A 22,489-nucleotide genomic window follows, 5' to 3' on the forward strand; every position below is an offset into this window, starting at 1 on the left:
AATGACTTACATTACAAAGAAAATATTTGAACTCCTGTTTATATCTCATCCTTTAAAAAAAAAGTCTACCTTTTCAAATAATTAATAATGTACATAGAGCATAATTTACACACAAAAAAATCTGCATATATTAGGTTGTTCTAGGTTATTTCTCAACTGATAGGGGGCATAATCCAAAATGTTTTGTGACCACCACTCCATTCTGCCACTATATGAACAGTTACTAATCACTGGTTGTGAAAGAAGACACGTTTGTTAGCCTAGTTCTGAACTAATTCATATAGTTTGAATTACCTCTTACAAATTCATAACCAAATCCTTTACTAATCAGTCCAGTTGTCATAATTTATCATGTTCATTTGTCTAAAGAAGACAAAACTGCACCAAAGTTATAGCTAACAAATTTCTTGTTTAACAACTAGATATCCCCAAAGGGATACACTGTTCCTAGAAGTACTGCAATACAGGTTGATACATGGAGAAGCAAGCTCCTATTCTATCTCCCTGCTCCAAGAATCAATGTCATACATTGTCCCCAGATAAAGGACGTATCAGATATTAAACTGGTAAGAACAGATACTACACCTGATCTTAGCCAAAAGGCCAAGAATGGATACTACCTATATCAGCTCCCCATCCCCTCCTGTGCCAAAGTTCTCACTCCGGTACACAAACAGTGTAAGCCAGTCCTTACAATCTTCAACACCCTCATCTCCTCAGAGACCAGGCTAATCCTTCCCAGTGTCATACTCCCCTACTATCCAAGAAATTGTTACCGGATTGGGTCTTTTTCTCCGCTGAGGTGACTGTCTTGTCTCCCAGTTCCCTCCAAAGCAGTGGTTATTTGCACATCCTCCTCCTCCTCCATTGAGGCATTACCTCCTGCTGCCAGGAGGGGGCAGGGTTGCTCTCTGAGCAAACTTGCCAAACCTCTCTACGCAGGGCAATTGGTTAAGTAGGGTGGGTTGTCAATGAACTGGGGGCTAAAAAAAGATCATCAAAAATTTATGGAGTTGTACACCTGAAATAAATGTAATATTGTATGTTAACTATACTTCAATTAAAAATATAAATAACACTTCAAAAATGTTTTATGAAGATAAGCTAATATATATTGATTCCTATTTTGTCTTGATTTCTGCTAGGCAATAGGAATACAATAATGATTTACACACAGATTATCTTGAACCTCAGGGAGTTTCTGTTGGGTGAGTCAGACTTAGGAGGGAACGGTGGTAAGGAAACTGACAAAGGAAGCAGGGGCCCTAACAGCAGTATTGATGGTCTGGTCTTGAGCCTAAAGACATGGAAAGAGGGACGCCTAAAGATTCAGAGCTGAAAAGTAAGACTTGACAATTCTTTTATTTGGAAAGATCACTATGGCTGCAAGGTGGAGAATGGATTTGAAAGGACAAAACCAGAACCAGGAAGCCACATTCAGTTTGCTGTAAAAACTTCAGGGTGAATGGCCTGAATTCGGGTAGTGGCAGTGGGGAGCCTGGACACTTGAACAACTGGGTGAAATATGAGGACGAGGTTGAATTCTGTTTGGGCAAAGTTGAGAAGTTTATGAACCATCCAAGTGACAACATTCATTCAGAGGGCAACTGGATGTATACCTACCTCTGCAGCTCAGGAAAAAAGATCCTAGGCTGGAGTTACAGTCATATAGCTATAACATAATGGCAGTCATTAAAATCATGGGGCTGGGAAAGGTGGCCCAGAGAGTGAGAAAACAGCTGGGCCCATCACACAACTGGTGGACCATTAGTAGTTAAGGAATGGACCAGAAGGTATAGCTTAAAGGATCACTAAGATGTTATCAGAAATGTAAGAGGAACACTAGGAGAGGGTGGTGTTCTACACACTGGGAACAGAATGTTCTTAAGAAATAGAAAATGGTTTAACAGGATAAGCTACTGCTGAGGAATCAAAGAGGGTGACTGAAAATGTCCTGAGAAAATAGTGGATTGCATTGTATAGTGCTTCTTAAACCTTACTGTGCATACAAATCATCTGGGGATCTTGTTAAAATGCAAATTCAAATTCATTTGGTCGAGATTCAGTAATTCTAACAGGTTCCCAGGTCATGCAAGTGTAGGCAGCTCTTTAAAAGTTAAAAACGTTTTCTGGAAAAAGGAGGCAAGCTGTGATGGCTGCAGGGGGCACGGTGTTAAAATAGGGCTTGCACCCTGTCAAAAATCTCCAATTCTGGAGCCAGACTTCCTGAGCTCAAATCCTCACTCTCATTAAGTATTTCCTGGAATGAATAAATGAATGGACCAATGACAGGCAGTGTACCCCAGGGATTGCCAAAGTTAACTGTTATTTTTAAAAAATTAAAACATGACTCATGAAAATGAAAACTGAACACATGTCAAAGATTTTATTATTTGTTAATTAGTGAGCAAACAAATAAGACTTAACTTACTGGTTCAAAAGGAGTATAGAGTCCATTAGTCAGGAATGCTGCGAATTTGTTAATAGGCAGATATAAAACTGGCTACTGTCACATAAGGCAATCTCAGAGTTGTAAAATAGCCAAACTCGTAGTAAACTGAAGTCAAATAAAGGTACACACCCCCTAGAAAATCAGATAATCCCCAGGCTGGGCTGGCCTGCTTCATACCATCAAAAGAACACCTAGTAATTACATTTCCAAGTTTTGGGTAATTTTTAACAGGGTCAAAAGTAGAGACTGGATCTGAATAACAGCTCTGTGACACTAGCTATGCATCCTTAACCTAATGCTCAGTTTTCTTATCTGTACAATGGGAATGGTAACAATAAAAACGACTATTTGTGAACTGAGTTGATACATATAAAGCAGTACAGTGCCTGGAAAGTGCTACAGAAAGCACTAAATAGATGTTAACACAGTAACGTTCAGCAACGTTTCACCTTCTTTCATTTCTCATTACTGACACCCCAGCCTTTCTGTACCAGTCAACCAAATATATTTACACACACACACACACACACACGTTTCATGTGACTACTAATGAAACTTGTGGAACATCCCTTTTCTACTTTAGTCAAAGGAGAAAAATGTTCCACATTGACTCATTCCATGGATAAAGAAACTTCTATCATTTCTACCCAACTTCAAGACTTACCTAGAATCTCCACAATTCTGTTTTAAAAATCCCAACTGCAACCTGTAATTTTACCAGCAAATCAGGAAGCAGAGTCCAGCGTCCTGGCCCTTCTGCCTGGAACTACCCACATGGCTCTCTCCGCCTTTTACTTCAGAGTTCCGCACAAATGTCAGCCTCGTCAGAAAGGCCTTCTAAGTCTGAGTGAAATGACAATTCCTCCCCGTGGACCTAGCCCTCTCTCTCCTTCCCTGGTTGATTTTTACCATAGCATTCAACTCCACTTGACACACTATTTATGTATTTCCCTGTGTCTGTCCACCAGAAAATAAACTCCAAAGGCATATCTGTTTCCGGTTGTTTTTCCCATGCCTAGTAGGTGCTCAACAAATAAATACTAGTAGAATAAATGTTAAATGAAAGGTGATCTTGCGATCTTCAACCACCAAGAACATTGACTTTTTTGGTGCTTATTCTCTTCAATCCCTTTGTAGCTTTCAGAAAGAGCACCCAGTTTTTGACATTCCCCCTTTCTAGTGGATTCTGTGTCACTACACAGGAGGTTGCAAAGCTACTGTCATGGGCTAGGCCAATTTAATTGGATTATACAATGTACCTGAAACCTTTAAGTTAGATGTCAACAGTTAAAATGGGCAAATTAATATACAATTCTGGATTTCTGTATTCTCTTGGTCAAATTTTTCACAGAGACAATATTCTAGCAAGGCAGCCATCACCTGGAGCTAAGAAATGGCTGTCTAGTTTGCCAGTCCCCATCCAGTTCATATTACTTACCTTTCTGAAAGTTTGTGAGTTGGAGAACCCTGACTTAAATCTCCTTTTTATTTCCACTGACATTACAGTTGTTAGTACAGAATCCACTCACCTGTTGCCTAACTACTGTGACAATCTAATGCATGTCATTATCCCCATCTTATCCCTCAATTTCTTGTCACCTCCCTGCTCAAAAAATTGTTTTTTTCTCTCCAACTACAATTAAAGTTGGTTAACTTTGCATTCCAGGCCCTTCTCATCTTAGCCTTTGCCATAAATCTTTTCCAGTTTTATATTCTAGATTCCCCTTTAGCCCGTCTTTCATGAATTATATCCATATACTTCCTTTTCCAGTCTCTCTAACTGGAATTCCCTCCCCCATTCCCTTCTGTTTTACTGCTCTTCAAAGCCCAGGCATCCCATAATTCCCATTCCCACACATATAGCCCTACCCTATCTGCCTATTCTGAACCTTCTGTATTTTCCATAATTTATCTGTTCCATTTTCTATGCATTTTGTTGCAACTTTTCAATCATGTACTTGAACAAGCAAATAATTACTGAATAGATTTATTCCAGGACATAATAAATTTTTTCCAACTGGGATTCTCTCAGGCTTCTTCTATACAGTGTTGTTATTTTACCATGGGACATGCCTGGAGACAACATACCCCTGAAGGAATGAAAACTGGTTATGGGTGGGGAGAGGGGAAAGAAAAATCTTAGATATTAAAGATTTCTGTACATAAGCAGAAATACAGTATATCAGTGGTATTAAAATTTCACCGGGGGGTGGTGAGTTTAAGAGAGAAAAATGTCTTTTTAAGGCTCCTGGGGTGGGGGAGACAACAATGAAAAAAATGGCTGAGAAACAGTACCTGGGGATCATTCCATTTGTTTCTGGTGTATGCCTGCTCCCCAACTACCTTGAGAACAGAACCATGTGATGACAGCAGTAACGTGCAGTGGTCAGAAGTACAGGATCTAGAATCAGACGGTCTGGATCTGGCTCTGACATTTCTTAGCTGGGTAACGCCAAGCAAATTACTTAACTTCTCTGGGCCTCAGGTTCTTCATGTACAATACTACCTAATACCTTCCTCCTAGGGTTGTACTATCAGGTGTGGTCATACCGAAGAGCACATAGTATGAGCTTAGTGTCAAGAAATACTACAAATATTCACTGCTGAGAAGTACCTGGCATTAACACTTGGGTTATGTAAAACAAAGACCTGATTTATGGTCTGTAGGGCAAAAGTTGTATATCTACTTTAGGGGTGGACAGTTTTATGAAATTACCTTGTGCCTAGCTAATGATAAATGAAACACCCTGTCCCGTCAATTTCCGCATGTACTAACTGAAGAATGTAGCTACTAACATCATGGCATATCTGAAAGGAAGGAGCAACACACAGCAATTCACCGGAGAATTCCACTTTATTGGGGAAAAGTACTAGGTTATATAGGGAGGGACATAAGGGGACTGAGGTGTCACTTCAACGGAACTGGTGGCTATTGGCCAGGTGCTGGGATTGGGGGTGGGGGCGAGAGGTGATTGGGCCTCGGGTGACGCCGGCGGGAACCGAAGACCGGGAAGAGAAGCAGGGAGTTCGCCATCTTACGGGTGGGGGCCCTTCATTCCCCCCTTTCTCCTCTATGGGGTTGTGGACATTGCTTTTCTCTCTGACTGCTTCCTGCTGAACGGGGGCGGAGAAGGGAGTGAGGGCTTGAGGACGGGGAGGAAAGGGTTGATAGGACTCCCCACAGTAAGGACGAGTAGACGTGGACTTCTTCAGATCGGAAATTAATGAAGGTTCCCTGTAATCATAGGTCGAGGACCTGTTGATTCCAATGATGCCAAGAGGATATGGGTGTCAGGAGCCAGGCGTCTGCGGCCATTGTTTCCAGGAACAATTTCCAGCGGGGAGAGGGGTCCATCTCAGTGTGTGGTGAGGAGGTCACGTGAGGGTGAGGGATCTTCTGTGGCCGGAAGCTGGTAGTTCCTGAGTAAAAGCTGGTTGAAAGTTTGATTAGAGATTTTTCCGACTTGGGATTTGATGAACTTTATTATACAGGGTAAGAAGAGACAGGTGAGAAGAATGATTATTATGGGGCCTGCAATGGGCCAGGGCCAGCTGAGGAGGGGGTTTGTTAGTATTGTAGAGAATGGGTTGGAGTTGGAAGCAGAGTGGAGGCTGGAGGCAAGGTCGGTGAGTTTGGTGATGTCAGTTTCTACAATGCCGGATTCGTTGATGTAATAGCAGCACTCTTCCTGGAGGAAGACGCAGGTGCCGCCCTTCTCGGCTGTAAGCAGATCTAAGGCCCACTGGTTTTGAAGGGTGACCTTAGCTAGCGAAGTGACCTGTCTTTGGAGAGAGGCCAGGGAATCGGCAGTGGATGTCAGGGCTCCCTCAAGTTTGGCGTTGAGATCTCTGCCCATAGAGAGTGACCCAAGGCTTCTCCCAAAAACCCTGCCCCAATGGCTGAGGTGGTCAAAGAGACACCGACCATGATGGGAAGGAAAGCAGCCCTTTTTGTGCACGAGGGCAAGGGAGGTTGGAGCTCAAGAAATTCTGCCATGCTGTAAAGTGTAAGCTGTGGGATTAGGGTGACGAGAGTGCAGGGTATATTGGAGTTGGGAGGCACTGGGTTGAAAAGACTGCCATTACACCAAAAGAAGTGTCCTGGTTGTGTAAAAGTTTTAGAGTCGGAGGTAGGGGTGTAGATAGAGAGGCAGTGAAGTGCGCTGGAGGGGGGTGGAATTGGGCCTACACAGTGGTGGATGGTGAGATTATCTGTGTATTCTGGTTCCCATAGGGGTATGTCTGCCAGGGGGCAGAGGGGTTGTCCTTTTGCATGGAAGGAGTAGTTGGAAATATTAAGGGGCACGGCGGCCAGCAGTGGGCGCTGTAGTGATGCGCACAAGAAACAATTGGGGGTGTTGAGGGTGTGGTTGAGAAAGATGGTGGTGTCTTGAATGAGCTGTAACCAAGAGTAGGAGAAATTAGAAGAGGGGTGGGATAGGAAGATGAAGAGGCGCCATCAAATGTTTGAATCTGATGCAACTTGAGATCTGGGAATGAGAGGGAACATACTCTCGAGAGATATGAAGGGTACTGTGGGGGGGTCGAGGACCACCCGTAGTAGACTGAGGCTGTGACTCTGGTGGCCCATCAAGAGTCCCAGGGATCTGGGATTGATAAGGAGAATGAGCCGTTGGGATATTTTCTGAAACGGTTGGAGGAGTAACACTGTGGGTACCGAAAGTCACCCATGTAGTGAATGGCGCAAGACCAGTAGGGACATCCCCCATAGGTGTCTGGCCACTGCTTGCATGAGGCTTGTTTCTGGTCGTAGAGGAAACAGAGGTAGGGAATGAAAAGGGGGCTGCTAGTGAACACTTCGGTGGAGGGAGGAAAGTGAAGGTACAAAGGCTCGGAGCAATCTTTTAGAGGGCAGTCTGATGTGGTAATGAGGGCAGTGATTTTTGTTTGATGCTGTGTGTAAGTCTGTCTGACCTTGAACCGCCATACAAAGGAGGCTGGGGAGGTGGGGAAGACAATAGGAACGAGAAAAAAAAGCGAGAGAGCAGTAAAGGAGGAAAAAGTCATGATTTGGGTATAGATGGCAAAGGGGGTGAACGGGAGATGCGGAGTTTCAAGGGATCAGAGGGATGAAGTGTGGTAGAGTAGACAGCGTCTTGGGCTGTATCCAAAGGACTCTGGGTTGTGACTGATGGGTCTTGGGTGTCCAGAGAAGGTAGGTCCTGGATGTTTGGTTTCAACCTGGAGATATGAATCCAAGGGGTGACAGAGTTATCAGGCAATGAGAGCTTAGCAGCTGAGGGGGTGCAGAGAATGACTGAGTGTGGACCTTCCCATTTTGGGGTGAGAGGGGGCTTATTTTCTGGAGGCTTATAAAACACTAGTTGACCGGGTCGTAAGACAGGAGGGTTTTGGGAAGTGGATGGATCCGGGAGGAGCCAATCCTGATATTTCCATAATTCGGTGTGGAGGAGAAAGAGTAGCAGAAGGGCCATGTTGGGAGGAATTGGTCCTTTGTGGGGAGGGAGCCCCAGGGGTAAAATTGGGCGGCCGTACATGATCTCAAAGGGTGACAAGAAGGAAGGTTTCTTTGGGAGGGCGCAAATGCGGAGTAGAGCTAAGGGAAGTCAGCGAACCCAGTCAAAGTGTAATTCTAGAGATAGCTTGGTCAGGATGTCTTTTAGAGTCCTATTGGCTCTTTCTACTTTTCCCGAAGCCTGTGGTCGATAAGGACAGTGTAGATGCCAGGGGAGTGAGAGCGACTTGGAGAGGTTCTGAATGATTTGGGCAGTGAACTCAGGGCTGTTATCTGATTGGAGGGAAGTGGACATCCCGAACCTAGGAAAGATCTGGGTGAGGAGGATAGAGGCAACCGCGGAAGCTCGTTTGTTAGTGGTGGGGAAAGCTTCAACCCATCCTGAAAATCTATCTACCAACACGAGTAGGTATCTGGTACACCGTATGGGGGGCATGTTAGTGAAGTCTATTTGCCAATCTGCGGCGGGGACATTACCCCTTGCTTGATGAGCTGGGAAGGGTCGGGCCTTGAGGGGGGTATTAGGGTTAGTGCGTTGGCAGATGGTGCACCTGTGGGTGATTTGGTTAAGTAGGGTTTTGTCTTCAGGAGAGAGAAAAAGGATTGTAAAAAATGGATCAAGGATTGGGGGCTAGGATGGAACAGATCGTGTAAGAAGCGAAAGAAGGACTCTTTGTCCTGGGAACAGGGTGTCTTGTGATAAGGCTAAAACCACAAGGGCAGATGGATCGTTGTCTGGTGCGTCTTCTGATAGGGCAACCGACCGGGCTACTCTGTCAGCTTTGTTGTTACCCCTTGTAATGGGGGAGTCATCCTTTTGATGTGATTTGCAGTGGTCTATGCCCAGTCGGTGTGGGAGTTGTGAAGCCTCTGTAAGTTTGGTAATTAAGGCTGAATTAGTGATGGAATTTCCTTTTGTGGTGAGGAGGCCTCGTTCTTTCCATACTGCCGTGTGAGACAAGAGAATGTGGAATACGTATTTGGAATCAGTGTACAGTGTGAGAGACGTGTCCCAGGCCAGGGTGCAAGCTCTGGTGGCTGCAATGAGTTCGGCCTGTTGATTGGTTGTACCAGGGGGTAGGGCTCGTGCCTCGATGATGTCTTCAAGGGAGACTACTGCGTATCCTGCGTAGTGGGTGCCCTCATGTTTAAAGGAGGACCCATCAGTAAACCAGATGAGGTCGGAGTGTGAGAGGGCTCCGTCGGAGATCGTGGAGTGGCACGGAAGGAAGTTGTGAAGGGCTTCCAGGCAGTCATGCGAGGGAGCATGAGGAGAGTGGGGCAGAGGAAGAAGAGTGGCCGGATTCAGGGGCGGGCAGGGGAGGAAAGAAATGTCTGGATTTTGGAGGAAAGAGGGCAGTAAGGTCAGGAGTCTGGAGGGAGGGAGAGTCTGTAAACTTTTGTAGGTTAAGAGGTCTTTTAGGTGATGTGGGGACAGAATGGTAAGGGGCGCCCCGAATGTCAGTTTATGAGCTTCCTTCTGCAAGAGCTGTCCAGTGGCTAATGCCCGTAGGCAGGGGGCCCATCCCCGAACTGTGGGGTCTAATTGCTTGGAAAGATAAGCTACTGGGGCAAAGGATGGGCCATAATATTGGCCTAGGACTCCTAGAGCTTGACTGGACCTCTCATGAATGTATAATGAGAAGGGCTTCGACAAATCAGAAAGATGGAGAGCTGGGGCTTCCACAAGGAATGTCGGGGTGAGGATGATAATGGTTCTTCAGGGGGGCCCTTGCTGAGGTCCTATAGGGGTCTTGCCAACAGGGAGAAGTTAGGGATCCACACTCTAAAATACCCAGCCAGGCCTAGAAAGGAAAGGATTTCTGTCTTGGTTTTGGGAACAGGCAGGTCAGAGAGGAGTCGTTTTTCTGTCCAAGGTAATGGACTTTCTTTGTTGAGATAGAAGGAATCTGAGGTAAGTGACATAAGGGGAAGAGATTTGAGCCTTGACGGGGGATACCCGGTAACTTCTGGAAGCTAGAAGGTTAAGTAGGGAGGCAGTGTCAAGTTGAGACTGTTCCCACGAGGGACTGCAGAGTAGATCGTCCACGTATTGTAATAACGTGGACTCGGAGTGATCATGATGAAACTTGTTTGAGGTCCTGAGCTAGGACCTGTCCAAAAATATGGGGACTATCTCGGAAACCTTGTGGCAAAACTGTCCAAGTGAGTTGTTCAGAATGTCTTGTGTATGGGTCCGTCCAGGTGAAGGCGCAAAAATCTTGGGAGGAGGGGTCCAGAGGGATAGAAAAAATGCGTCCTTGAGATCTAGGACTGAGAAGTGGAAGGCCGAGGCAGGAATCTGCGGTAAAAGGATGTATGGATTTGGGACTAAGGGATGGATAGGGACGATGGCCATGTTGATGAGGCGAAGGTCTTGGACAAGGCGGAAAGATCCATTGGTTTTTTTAACAGCTAATATGGGGGTATTAAATGGGGAGTGAGTGGGTCTGAGGTAATTTTTGTTTAAAAGATCTTGAATGATGGGTTGAAGGCCTATGACGGCTGAAGTGGTTAGGGGGTATTGGGCCTGACAGATATACTGAGAGGGGTCACGTAATTTGATAGAGGCAGGGGGACATAGAGCCACGGAGGGGCTTGTAATGTCCCAAACTTTGGGATTTACAGGGTGTATGAGGGCGGAACTGGAGCTTTCATTGGGTAGAGGGGGGTCATCGGCTATGAGGGCCATCAGAAAGGGAGTACTGGGGGCTGTGGGACTGGATATAGTTATGGAAACATGGAGGAGAGAAAGGATGTCCCGTCCTGGTAAAGGGATGGGACACTGGGGCATAACTAGGAAGGAGTGGGAGAAAGGTATGGGATTGTCCTGGATAGTGCATAAAAGGGGAGGGGTTTTCAATGGGAAGATCTGTTTTCCTCCTACCCCGACTATAGAAGTAATGGCTGGCGTGGTAGGGCCCCAGTATTCTCGCAAGACCGAGAAGGTGGCTCCTGTATCTAGGAGGAAGGAGATGGGGCGACCGTCTACTGTTAAAGTAACCCTGGGCTCCTGTTTGGTGATGGAAATGGTCGGGCGAGAAGACCCCGGGCCCCATCCATCCTCCTCCGCCAGTCCCACTACAGCGGGCCTAGGATGGGGGTTGTTCGTCCAGTCTCCCCTTCGGGTGGTTGGGCAATCAGACGCCCAGTGACCCTTTTTGTGGCATCTGGGGCATGGGGTGGTAGGAGGTCTGGGGGAGGGGCATGCCCTTGACCAATGTCCTTCTTTTCCACACTTGAAACAAGCTCCTGGTGGGGGGGTTGTTTGTGGAGGGGCACCCAGGTTGTGGTTTTATCAGCTGGGCCAACATCTGAAAGTTGGCCTGATCAGCCTTTTGTTTACGGCGTTCTTTCTCCTCCTCCCAGTTATGGAAGACTTTAAAGGCCACTGTTAGGATCTCAGTCTGCGGGGTAGTGGGGCCCTGGTCTAACTTTTTGAGTTTAGCTTTAATGTCGGGATAGCTTTGAGCTAGGAAGTATGTCATAAGGACATGTCTTCCGTCAGGCATTTCTGGGTCCAGGCTGGTATACTGTAATAGGGCTTGAGTGAATCTAAGAACTTGGAGGGAGTTTCCTCCCTCCTTTGAATTATGTCTTGGAGCTTTTGAAAATTGACTACTTTACGAGCTGCCTTTTTCAGACCTGCTATTAAGCAGCAGGCGAAGATATCTCGAGAGCGGAGACCCACGGCGGTGTTATAATCCCAGTGTGGGTCTTGTTTGGGGACAGCGGTGAGGCCAGGGGGATAGGTGGCGTCAGTCCTGTGGGTTTCGGTAGCGTGCATTTGGGCGAAGTCCCAAACTTGTCTATGCTCTTCAGGAAGGAGGGTATTGGCTAGGAGAATGAAAATGTCATGATGTGTGAGGCTGTAAGACTGGAAGGGCCATTGAAACTCCCTGATGTATGTAGTGGGATCAGTGGAAAAGGAACCAAGGCGTTTTTCAAGTTGGGCTAAATCCCTTAAGAAGAAAGGGACGTGAACTAGCACGATGCCTTCAGGTCCTGCCACCTCTCAGGGGGGTGGGGGCGATAATTTTGGGAGACTCTCGGGACCGAGTCTGAGGGGGACTGAAGGGTTCTGGCTCAGTCTGTCGGGGAGAAACAGGTGGTGAGGGCAAAGACGGAGGAGGCCCCGGGGACCTAGTTAAATGGGAGCTGAAAGGCTCAGGCTCAATCCACGGGGGAGGGGCAGGTGAGTGGGGCGAAGGCGGAGGAGGTGAGATGGGGGAGGAGATGGTGGGGGAGGAAGGGGGAAGGGCTGTTGTAGAAGGGGAAGGGAGTGGGCGGGAGGCCTCTGCGGGGGAGGAGGTGGAGGCCTCGGCTACTGCGGAAGAGGGTGGAGGGGCCGAAGGGGGAAGCCTGTATGGCGGAGGTTGGTCGGCCAGGTCAAAGGTAATCAAAGAGGGACTGGGAGTGTGTGGAGGGGAGGGAGGCGGCCTGCAGGCTAGGAGAACTTGGGGCGGGGAACAGGTGGCGCAGAGGCCAGGATTTTGAGCTAAGTGGCGAAAAGCCTCGATATAGGGAATCTCCTTCCATTGTTTCAGGCACTGGCAGTAGTTAAAAGAGATCGCGAGTGATGTTAGGATCAAGAGTTCCCCCTGCGGGCCATTGGTTGGTATTGTCTAGGGGGTATGTCGGCCAATCTTGGGAGCAGTATTTACGGAGAAGTTTTGGTCAGGGGTCAGGGAGAGGGTGGCTAGATACTTGAGCAGGCATTCAAGGGGTGAATCTTTAGGGAGGGATGAGGAGGCTCCTATGGCTAAAGGACAGAGAAGGAGACAAACAGGGGAAGACGAAAGGAGATCCTCAGACTGGGAGCAGACCGCAAGGAGACAAAGGGCGTCCCCAATGATCCTTGGTGGTCTGCGGAAACTCGTACACGAGTCGGAATTTCTTAGGAAGTGTGGGTCATCCCCCAGACTTCTCTAAGAAGGCAGAGTGCCGGAGTCACGAGGAACCTAGTACTAGGAATTTTCAGCAGAAGAAACAGAAGGAGGAAGAGAGGGGGAAAGGGAGCGTTCTCATCTACAAAGGAGTCACCTTGTTTATGGCTGTTGGAGGAGGGGCCCAAGGGGCCCCCCCGCAGCCGTGAAGGCCTGAGGCGGGGAGAGTTCGCTCCTCGTCCCGAGCATCAGGGCCTTGCCAGACGATCACGGTCAATGGTGCTGCGATAGCTTGGGGAAGAGCGGCCCACCCCGGGGGAAAACTTACCCAGAGGCCAAAGAGGAGTGGTGAGTGCGAGGAGCCAGCGCCAGAAAAAGAGAACGAGGGCAAGCTGCTGCTGGTGTCGGGGGAAGACGGGGCCCAGTTGGGGTGTCCCGTCTCTCGGGTTTTGGCACCAATGAAAGAAAGGAGCAACACACAGCAGCAATTCAACGGAGAATTCCACTTTATTGGGGAAAAGTACTAGGTTATATAGGGAGGGACATAAGCTGACTGAGGTGTCACTTCAACGGGACTGGTGGCTATTGGCCAGGTGCTGGGATTGGGGGAGGGGGGCGAGAGGTGATTGGGCCTCGGGTGACGCCGCCGGGAACCGAAGACCAGGAAGAGAAGCAGGGAGTTAGCCATCTTACGGTTGGGGGCCCTTCAATATTGTTTGTTAAAAAGCATATATAACCTTGGGAAAGCTCTCCTCTACAGAATACTTTTCTTCTTCCGAAGGACTGTTTTCTGGGTAGCTGTCCTAAACCTAGGCTCAAATAAAACTCTAGTAACTCTTTTCTGGAGTTTCACCCTAGCATTTTCTTTTCGTTGACATTTGTAAATGTTCACTACACGCGCAAGTACACGAGGTGTTTACCACAGACGACTAATGGACTAATAATGATAGTGGGTCATTAACAGCCTAGAAGCGACTGGAATCACCCTGACAGGAGCTCTTTACACCTTAGGGCCCCTCATCTGTATAATGGAGGCAGTTCATGTACCTCACTCTACCTCTTGGGATTCTGCAGGACTACAGGAACCAATTCACTTAGTATACTTAAAACCGTGTTTCAAATGTTAGCTAGCGTTAGCCCTTCTAGTAACCAAGCTGTTGAAAACGGAATCAGAAAGCTGTACCAAGGTGACCAGTCAAAAATCAAGCTCTATCAAAAGACTCAGGTGGGGCACCTACGGTTTGATTCACGTTCCCGACATAGCTCCATACAAAGGACCTCCACCCAAGCTCAGCCCGAGCCCCGGTACCTGAGTCACCTCCTGCGCCGGGACCCTGAGCACCAGGCCCGGAATGCGCGCTGGATGGCTGGCGGGGAATCAAGACGATGCCAGTGGAGGCTTCAGGAGTTTGGGGATCCATGGAGGCGTACCCTGCACGCGGGCTTGGGATGTGTGTGGGCAAAGGAGACTCGGAAAGGGTGTGGGGTCAAGCGGCCGATCGAGAAGGAGCGTCAGGGAAGATCGGCGCAAAGACAGGCTTCAGTTACCTGGTCAAACAGGAAGCGCGCAGAAGAGACCCCCCTCGCCGCAGCACGGAAGACGCGCATGCGCGTCTTTTTGGCGCCTCAGCTCCTGGGGAAGCGCACTCGTCACCCGCCTTCCTAGGCATTCTCTACCCACAACCCCGAAGGCTCGCACGCCCTCTCCTTATGCGTCTGCGCCCGACATAGTCACGCCCTCAAATCCCGTGGGCCTCTGCGAGATGGTATTTAAGTGTCTACCTGCGCGCCTTCGGCCTCATTTTTTGACGCTGCGTTAGGTAAGTGTGTTGTGCGTAGTACGTGGTTTTTCCTTAAGTGACCGTGTCAGCGTGGTGCACCTGGACCCTTCCTCTGTGTTACACCTACTTGTGTGGGCTGGAGGGGGTAAGAGATTTCGCCCTGGGCGCCTCGAAGCCGCAGGAAGCTCTAAATGACAAAATGGCGGCGGCGTGCCGTGCGCGCGGCCCTCTCTGTGATGAGAACCTTTTCACAGACCTGTGCTGAAGCCCGTGAGGATAACGTACTCTGAAGAGACGGGCCTTGCATCGCAGAAGTCCGACGCAGTCTCTGCCTCGGGAAACTAAGCGTTTGCAGAATGGCCATTGCTGACCCATGTATGTCGTCTTGCCTGCAGGGTTCTGGCGCTCGTCCGAAGGCCAGCGAGTCGGGAGGAGCCCGCTCGTTATAGAGTACGTGCCCAAGGCCATCCTTTACCACTATTGCCCTGTTAACCGTAGGGAGGTGCTATGGGATGTGCTGCGGGGATGATAAAAATAATTGAACTCTCTCTTTCCGATGGATTAGTGGAGAAAACTTAAAATTCTGAGTAGTACCGTCCCACATCGAATGCTGGTATTTATTTCTGAGACGTTAGGGCGCTAGTGTTAGACTGCAAGGTATAAAACTAAGTGGAAGGTGCTCTTCGGTTTTTTTCCCCCCAGATGTGGTTCGGGTCAAATGGGTTTACACCTTGGAGGACGGGACAAGACACCTTGTGCAAACCCAGCGTTAGAGTGGTGCCGCAGGTGGGTACGCGATGATTTGCCCAGTAACAGATGGGAATTGGTTGCTTTGGAATTGCAAAATGCCCTGGCCACTCCATGATGAATATAAAATGACAAGCATATGACTGAGCTTGAAGTGATGTCATCTTACCACTGAGAAGTCGGTTGGGCTGTACTCAAGGGTCTTTGAATGGCTATTCTTAAGGTACATACAATGCCTCCCTTTTTTGTCTCAGCATCTCATCACCAATCCAGAGGAATCCAGCTCTTTTCCAGGGTGAATACAGACAGGTAATTGTTAAAATGGGGGACTGCGGTGTGGTATCTCCAACGTTGTCTTTTTGCTCCTTCCAGCTTGTTCCTGTTGGAATGATACCCCTAGAGAGGGAGAGCAACCCAGCAGTTCAGTTAGTTCCTTTGAGAACTAACTTCCCGCCCATATGCCACTGTCAGATGATTTGAATTGATTATGCTGATCCTCTGTGAGGGACGACAGTTAATAGCATGTTAGAGTTCTGATGGCAGTTTCTGCTAATTAAGAAATTTTATTCTGCCCCAACATTTTTAAATGATTATTTGTTCCACTTTTGCAGGTTGTCCTGACGACAGTGTACACATCTTTCTTAGAGTAAGTTGCTTCTCCCAATACTGATCAATTAGCATATGTGTGAACTCATTGTCCAAAGGATGGTTTTGTTATCTTGGTGATTTTGTTTTTGTTTAGGGTTGGGTTTTTAGTTTTTTTCTGTTTGGCTTAAGTGTTGTTTGGTGGCTGGTTTTTCTTGTTACAAGATACTTGATTGACCCATATAGCTTTCTGGTCCCTCTTGTTAACTTATCATTATGTTTCTTAATCTGATTTCTCCTAGATGCCCATTGATCTGCCCAGGGTTGAACTGGAAAGAGTTGACAGTGAGTACTTAAACTCTGTTGGTTATAGCTTGCCCCAGAGTCCAATGCCAATGAAGAGAGCAAATATCCTGTCTTACCCCTGTTCTAGCCCCAGAGCCAGTAATGGTGAACCCACTGGGGCTCACTGGGAGAAAGGATGAGAACTTGTTCCATAAGGAACTGTCTGGGGTGTACAGCAAGTGCTATCTATCGGCATTATGCTTAGCTTTTCTTGACTTAACCATTACCTATAGTGAGAAGAGTTTCAGCTGTTTTAAGTACTCAACTGAGCACATGATCCTCTCATGCAGGAGCAGCTTGTTTCTGTACGCTACTGACAAACTTCTGGAATTGAAAGGTTAGTTGATTCATGTCTGGTTGATGCCACCAAGTAGGCAGTTTCTGTGATGAATCACACTAGCTCACTATGACTTACAAATGAAAACAAGTGAACACCTGAGAAACTGGAGAAGATGAGTGGTTTGTTGCTATGTTTAAGAAGTGCTTGACACCCACGACGTTGTCTTTCCCTAGGCACCGTGACTGGTCACCTGCTTGTTTGCTTAATGGTGAGTGACTTCTATATGTGGTGCATGCAGCATATTGGATAGAAGTCTTGGGGCCTGTACATGATGACTTAACATTGAATCTCGTTCGGCTGATTACTTGCTGTTGAGACTCAGAAATCTGATATTCCCGAGAATGTTGGTTTAGGTGGGAGCAGTTTTTAATGCAGGTGGTAAACATTACTAACTCTGTCTTGTTTATTTCAGATCCAGCACTTTGTCTGGAGCCCAAGAATGATTTCAGGTAAATAACCTTTACAACACTGTTGTCAATTTAGTTTGGCCTGGATAGCTATGAAAAGATAATGGCTTGATCAAAGTCATCTGTCTCTGGCCACTACTAAGCCACCTGTGACAAGTTCCCACTTAGCAATGATGAATTCAGTACCGCCCCAGTCTGATCACTGTGACTGAAAGGTATTTTCTGAGCTGTGAGTTTGCCTTGAAGTAGAAGGTGACAATGACAGGAAGTCTTTTTGAGGTACTCATCAGGCATTAGGAAGGTTTTTTTGGACTAGCTGGTGGTTTCTGTATGTGCTGAAACCTGTACAAATGTACCTTACCTCCAAATACCAGTGACTCCTGGGAGTCACAGAAACTTAGTTCCCGATTATTCCTTTGTAGGGAAACCAAGCCATACTTCGGGTCAGCTCCATCCTCAAGCTACGGGTGAGTAAAGTCAAATACAAGTTGACCAAGTTAAAACTTCCCGGTGAAGAAATGTTCACATGTCTTACCTCCTGTTCTAGTCCCAGAGCCTGCAAAGGCGAACCCACTGGGACTGGCTGGGGGAGGAGAGGAAAGTTTGTTCCAGAAGGAACTGTCTGAGGGATCAGAAGGGGGTGCTGAATATAGGAAAGGGAGGAATGAACCACTTGCTGAGAAATCTGTTGCTTTTTTTCCAGGTCTGAAGAAAGAGCAAAGCATGTCTAATGGGTAGGTGTCTATTCCAGTGTTGGTGCCTAGTATTTAATGAATTGACCTAGATCCATAGAACTATGTGTTCCTAGTTCTTTAATGGTAACTGGTATAAAGTGGGGGGGGAAGCACTTTGTAAACCTGCGTGTAGTGCATATATTGTCCATAGAGTAAGAAAACAATTCCCTTTTTGTACAGGAATCCAGCTATGCATGGATATAAAAACATATTTTTAAGTCATTTCTTAGAAGCCTAGCTGTTCAGATTATGATACGATCATTTCAGCCTTTCTAAATAAACGTTTTTTTCCCCCTTCACTGTGAGTCGTGTGTTTGAGTGGGTCTGGCTGGGCAGAAGGCAATAACCCTGGAGAATTTAGTGTTACTAGCTCTGCCCAACCTAGTGTGGTAGTATATGTAAAGCTAGATGGTGGCCTAGGCAGGTATTACTCAGGAAACATCATTAGGTCTTTGAAGAGTTTTGATCTATCTACGCCGCACCTACGGTGTTCTGCATGAAAGGTGTGCTGGGTTTGGGTGACCTCCAGCTGTGCTTTAAACAGACTTGGAGAAAGGCAGTGGGAGCCAATGAGGAGTGCCAGTTAAGGATCCCTTAGACTAAATAAAGATGGGCTGTGTCAGATTTTGGTGGTCTGCTTCCCTTTCTGCACATGACCTTTGAACATGGTGTCTGTGGACTTTTAAGTTCCCTTTTTGTGGGATTAGCCTACGACCAAATTCAGAAGTAACTGCCACAATATACCCAGTTGGGCATATGATTTCTCCATCATGGAGTCACTGATTCAATCTGGTAAGAGTCACCATGTTAGCCACTGAATGATACAGCACACTTTTGACAGTCACATTAAATCCCCGCCCCCTTTAGTACAGTTACTGTCAACATAAGTGTTACAGGGCCATTAGCTTTATTCATACTGCCCTACCATCCCCATGGCCAGCTTACACTGGTTAAGGTTTTTGTGCCCCTTTATTCCTCTTATCAAAAACATGGACCACTTCACAAGTTTACATGTTATCCTTGTGCAGAGGCCATGTTAATATCTCCAATTTCAGTGTCTGCTGCTGAAATGAGCCCTATAAGTCACCTAAATTTACAGTCCTTTAAATTGGACTTTCCCACCTTACCACAGCACCATGTAATTTTTCCAATTATAGAGCATAAACTACACTCTTGCTGATTGGTCTCAATTTACCTGCACTTCAATCTCATTACAGTTACATTGGATTTCAGTTCCTCCAACAAGCCTCCAGGTCTCCATTCTTCCTCTGTAATTCTTTGGGTTCTTCCATGTGGGGTAACTCAGCCCTTTTCAAGTCAATGCTGAGAGGCCTACCTTGACCACTCACTGTCAACTAATGGTGTAAATAGAATGACTTGAGTGACAGTCCTACATTTATCTCCTACCACTTGTTCTTTCCCGGGAAATGAACTTCTGTCCACCCAATAGCTGCATGTTGAAAGACATCTGGCAGATTGCTTGGGGAACATTTTTGAATAAATACAATTTGCATTGAGTATCCACCTCTACACATTATAGGCCATTAATAAATGAAGTGGAGTTCAAGTAAGATGCGAATGGGTATTTGAGAATTTACAGCCTCATCCAGATGAGTCACCTCGCCTCACAGATAACCCAACGCAGTGTTTTCACATGTTTACTTTTGGGAATGAAGACCATGGAGATTAAGAGCAGTGGCACTGCATGGGAGGCGGGTGTGGGTATGTGTATGGTTTGGGCAAAAGTTTTTAATCTTCAGAGTGGTTATGTGGTTTCTAGTCCTGGAGGTTCAAATCTGCATGGTTAACGTGCAGGCTGCCCCCCACCAAACCCTAGCAATTCCATGTAAAATCTGGACTTTGTTGACTGCTGTTCGGTTACATTCTAGAGGAAAAGAGACAGGCAAAGTAAGACCACCAATAAATATGAAATAGACAGTGGTTCTCAACCAGGGGTGCTTTTGCCCCCCAGGAGACATTTAGCAACACCTGGCGACATTTTGGTCGTCACAGCTTTGGCGTGGGGGTGGGAAGGAGTGACAGTAGTGGTATCCTACTAGCGCCTAGTGGGTAGAGGCCACGAAAGCTGCTAAGCACCCTAGAATGTACAGGACAGCTCCATCTCCCCACTCCCCAATGAATTACCCAGCCCAGATGTCAAAATGTCAGTAGTGCTGAGTTTTAGTCTCTCTGAGATATATGATAAATGCTGGCAAAGTACAAGAATCTGTTTTAAAGAAGTATTCAGGGAAGGCATCTCTGAGGAAGTGGCATTTGAGCTGAGACCAGAAAGAAGATGGGGAGGTCTGGAGGCAGGAGCATCGGGGCTTAGTAAGCAGCGGATGGAATGAAATGGAGCCATTCAATATGTGTGTGGGAGGTAAGAGCAGTAGATAGGCTGATGCAGGGGAGGCGGGGAGGTAAAGTGTGTGCGAACAATGGTCTGGTGGGACAGGTGGGGATCACTTTGGAAATACTGAGTTTGAGATGCCTCCTTGATATCCAAGGCGAGTCAAACACCGGCGGTATGGCATAGGGTTTAGGAATGTTTGCTCCAAAGCCAGGTTGCCTGAGTTTGGAATCTGACTGCCACTTACTGTGTGACCTTAAGAAAATCACCAGTCCTGCTATGCCTCAGTTTCCTTATCTGTGAAAGAGGGAAGATGAATCTTCTTAACTCGTAAGGTTGTTAATACATATACAATACATATATAGCATATAACACATATAAAGCACCTGGAATGGTGCCTCACCCCACCAACCGGTCGGGCTGCAGATAGATCAGTCATCACCAGAAGGTGGATGGGAGGGAAAACCTTCATTTCAGAAGAGTATATAAGTTCACATTCTCAGTGAGCCAGGGAGCTAATACAAATTGGCAAGGAGGAATGGGTGGCTAAGAGGAGAATGGGTTCCTCTTTTCCAGGAACTGCCCTACTGTAACCTGGAGTTGGCTTGAGGGAAAGTGGGCCCAGTCTAAAGTGCTGGAGCCAGTGCTCCCCTGGACAGCCCTTTGATGGGCCTCCCACAGGACCTCCAGGGCCTCCTGAACCTGCTTCTCCACGTGCGGTGGCCTTTCTTGGTGCTTGGATACCTTTAGTCAGGTGCTCTTGTCTCTTCAGGGCTGTACTTGCTAACCTGTAGGTTAATGAATGGGCTTCAGGAGGCTCTCAGAATCCTCCCAGAGATGCATGCAAAATTGTGTAAGGCAACCACACACTTATTTGCGGAGAACAACAGATTGGAGAATACCATAAAAATGTAAAACCTCTTCAAGTCAACTAGGCATTTCTTTGAGCTGCTCCATATTGTGCTGGTTTTTGTAACATCTTCCTTTTAGAAATAGCAAAAGAAATAAGTCTAAAATACTCAGTTTATGGATGAAAGTACCATCAAAAGTTAAAAGGGGGGTATAAAATGGGGTTGTGAGTCTTTGAACAATATGTGACCATTTATATGTATGTTTCATGAAAATAAAACATTAAATTGTTTAAAATATACCCACACAGAAAAAATATTCTTCCTTTGGCCTCACTCACTGCCTGTCATCAAAACCAGTGATTTCATGTTTTGCCTAGAGGATCACAGAAACCTCCCAGTTTCTCACAACAGACTGTAATAAGGCAAGACAAATCCATGTATGATTTTACCACTGCAGAGAGTCTGCTCAGTAATCATAAACAAATGGACACATGGCCTTCCATGGAACAAATGTATTTACAAGTTCCGGATGGGCCCTCACTATCAGCCTCCTGTACCCGCGCAGGAAGACACAGGGGTGACTATATTTAGAGAAGGCACCACTCCCTGCTTGCCTTGCTTCTGAGGAGGAACAGGCTACTGCCAACTGCGCAGCCCCAGCTGTGAACTGCCTACCAAGGAGATCTGTGCCCTGGGGCGCCTGGTGGTAACCTGGGACAAGACAGCCACGTGGGGGGCTTGCAGATTTGGGGGAAGGCTGAGATTGAAAGAAACTAAATTTGGCTTTTACCCTGGTATTTATTATTGCTGTTGTTAAAATTACCAGAGATTCAGTGCTTAACACAAGTTTATCTGACAGTTCTGGAGGGCAGATACCCAAAATGCATCTCACTAGGCTAAAATCAAGCTGTGTTGCAGGGCTGCATTCCTTTCCAGAGGTTTTAAAGGAGAACCTGTTTCCTTGCCTGCAGCTTCTAGAGGCCGCCCACATCCCTTGGCTGATGACCCTTTTGCATCTTCAAAGCCAGCAATAGCTCTTCAAATCTTTCTCATGTCATCACTCTGACACTGAGCCTCCTGCCTCCTTCTATCCCTTATAAGAACCTTCGTGATTATAAAGGGCCCACCAGACTATCCAGGATAAACTCCCCTTCTCAGAATCCTTACTTCAATTGTATGTGCAAAGTCCTTTTGCCATGTAAGCCAACACATGTAGAATAGGACAATGGACATTTTTGAGGGGGGCATTATTCTGCAAAGCACACCCCCTTAATTCGGGCCCTCCCTGGAGGCTCTGGGTTTACTTAAGGGAACCTGTAGAAATTGCTTATGTTTATTTTTAAATATGGAATGTTCCATTAACTGGTGTGTTATCCTTGCATACAGGCCATGCTAATTTCTGTATTGGTCCAGGTTTAGTTTATGTGCTGCAGAAGCAAATACTGCTCCTGTTTATTAGCACCAGGGACACACTGACAAGCGCCTTGTTCTCTAAAATCACAGATTATCATAAA

General features: G+C 46.7%; 9 non-coding genes and 2 pseudogenes across 9 annotated transcripts; 8 read left to right on the plus strand and 3 right to left on the minus strand.

The window, feature by feature from the left end:
* Window positions 1–431: 431 nt before the first annotated feature.
* On the minus strand, window positions 432–615 carry LOC118967908 (U2 spliceosomal RNA). The gene has a single exon (XR_005055238.2). It is a non-coding gene; the product is annotated as a U2 spliceosomal RNA (small nuclear RNA).
* A 14,518-nt stretch (window positions 616–15,133) lies between these two features.
* On the plus strand, window positions 15,134–15,208 carry LOC118967906 (small nucleolar RNA SNORD26). The gene has a single exon (XR_005055236.1). It is a non-coding gene; the product is annotated as a small nucleolar RNA SNORD26 (small nucleolar RNA).
* A 264-nt stretch (window positions 15,209–15,472) lies between these two features.
* LOC118967905 (small nucleolar RNA SNORD27) lies at window positions 15,473–15,543 on the plus strand. The gene has a single exon (XR_005055235.1). It is a non-coding gene; the product is annotated as a small nucleolar RNA SNORD27 (small nucleolar RNA).
* Window positions 15,544–15,829: 286 nt separating this feature from the next.
* Window positions 15,830–15,905, plus strand: LOC118967904 (small nucleolar RNA SNORD28). The gene has a single exon (XR_005055234.1). It is a non-coding gene; the product is annotated as a small nucleolar RNA SNORD28 (small nucleolar RNA).
* Window positions 15,906–16,338: 433 nt separating this feature from the next.
* Window positions 16,339–16,465, plus strand: LOC118967911 (small nucleolar RNA SNORD22). Its single transcript, XR_005055241.2, has one exon. It is a non-coding gene; the product is annotated as a small nucleolar RNA SNORD22 (small nucleolar RNA).
* A 206-nt stretch (window positions 16,466–16,671) lies between these two features.
* Window positions 16,672–16,737, plus strand: LOC118967903 (small nucleolar RNA SNORD29). Its single transcript, XR_005055233.1, has one exon. It is a non-coding gene; the product is annotated as a small nucleolar RNA SNORD29 (small nucleolar RNA).
* Window positions 16,738–16,897: 160 nt separating this feature from the next.
* On the plus strand, window positions 16,898–16,968 carry LOC118967907 (small nucleolar RNA SNORD30). Its single transcript, XR_005055237.2, has one exon. It is a non-coding gene; the product is annotated as a small nucleolar RNA SNORD30 (small nucleolar RNA).
* Window positions 16,969–17,203: 235 nt separating this feature from the next.
* On the plus strand, window positions 17,204–17,272 carry LOC118967909 (small nucleolar RNA SNORD31). The gene has a single exon (XR_005055239.1). It is a non-coding gene; the product is annotated as a small nucleolar RNA SNORD31 (small nucleolar RNA).
* Window positions 17,273–17,545: 273 nt separating this feature from the next.
* On the plus strand, window positions 17,546–17,671 carry LOC118967910 (small nucleolar RNA SNORD22). The gene has a single exon (XR_005055240.1). It is a non-coding gene; the product is annotated as a small nucleolar RNA SNORD22 (small nucleolar RNA).
* A 1,086-nt stretch (window positions 17,672–18,757) lies between these two features.
* Window positions 18,758–18,849, minus strand: LOC118967902 (U6 spliceosomal RNA; annotated as a pseudogene).
* A 3,465-nt stretch (window positions 18,850–22,314) lies between these two features.
* LOC118967901 (U6 spliceosomal RNA) lies at window positions 22,315–22,414 on the minus strand (annotated as a pseudogene).
* Between the last annotated feature and the right edge of the window lie 75 nt (window positions 22,415–22,489).

Source organism: Manis javanica, chromosome 11, assembly GCF_040802235.1.
Source record: "Manis javanica isolate MJ-LG chromosome 11, MJ_LKY, whole genome shotgun sequence".
Lineage (NCBI taxonomy): Eukaryota > Metazoa > Chordata > Mammalia > Pholidota > Manidae > Manis > Manis javanica.